Here is a 1,260-nt window from a genome sequence, read left to right as displayed (position 1 = left end):
CTGGGTGGGGGTGGGGAGGACCTGGTCAGCCCTGGGTGCGGGTGGGGAGGACCTGGTTGCTGGAGGGACAGGGCAGTCATCTTGTTCCCTGTTCACTTGTGGCTTTGCTGGCTCTTCAGTTCATGAATTTTCCTGCTTTGCTGTTTCACAGCTTTCCCTTCTGGTCACACCTCTGAACCCCACTCCCAACACTTCATCCCCAGCACAGTTCTGACATGAGCATTTACCGAAGCTGTGGGGCTAGGAAGAGGGCTTGTCCTGCCACGGGCCCACCGTGTCTGCAGCTCTCAGAAGAGCTGCCTGGGCCTGGCCTCCCATCTCACGCCTTGGGAACGAGTGTACTTGTGCTGTAAGGAAGCCTGGTGTCCGTCACTCAAGTGTCTGAACTTGTACTGTAACTATATTCATGTGTGTGGCTCACGGACGACCATGAACTCAGGAGGCGGACCACGCGGCAAAGAGCCTGCCGGGCCCACACACCGGGCTGGGCAGAGGCCGGGGTGGGACTGAATCACCCAGCGCCAGGGGAGGATAAAGGATGAGTTTCTAGATCATTTCTTTTCCTGCAAGGATTGCAGTTCAAATATCTGGACACAATAAAGGAAACTCTTCCGTCACCAGTCAGCGGCTTGAGGCTTTCTGCCTCGTTACTAATCACTTAACATGGAAGACTCATTTGATCTTTTTCCTTTTACAGAACAAAACAAGGCAAGCTTACAGATCCTTTATTTGACTTTCAGACCCAGATCAAGTGTTGCCTTGCCAGGATGCCCGCCAGCACGTAGTCTGTCCTCAGGGCCTCCTTGTGCTGTAACCCAGCAGGTGAAAGCGAGACACCGCCTCCCCTCGCCCTCAGGGCTTCCTCCTCAGGCCCGACCTCCTCGCCTGACGCCCTGGGCGGCCCAGCCGCTCTGCCACCGTGACGAGAGCAGGAAACTGGCACCCGCGGTGCCGAGCGGCTGGCGACCCACCTGGAAGCCTGGCTCCCGGTGAGTCCAAGGTCCCAGGTGCATCTGCTGAGAAGACGGACCTGTGATCTGTCAGGACGGTCACAGCGGGACAGGCCGCGCCTCCTGCTTTAACTAATGGCCACCAACCTCAGGGACCAGCAGCAAAACGGGGAGCTTGTGACTGTGGCAAACGCTAAACTGTGGCTCTCAAGGCGCTGACTCTAATGCTCACGGCAAACCCGTGCGGAGCGTGCCAGCGCCTGGCAGGGCTGACAGTCCCACCGGCGTGGCCTGTCTGGAGCCCTCCTCA

This window comes from Myotis brandtii, unplaced genomic scaffold (genome assembly GCF_000412655.1).
Source record: "Myotis brandtii unplaced genomic scaffold, ASM41265v1 scaffold64, whole genome shotgun sequence".
NCBI lineage: Eukaryota > Metazoa > Chordata > Mammalia > Chiroptera > Vespertilionidae > Myotis > Myotis brandtii.
Note: the sequence above shows the minus strand (reverse complement) of the source record.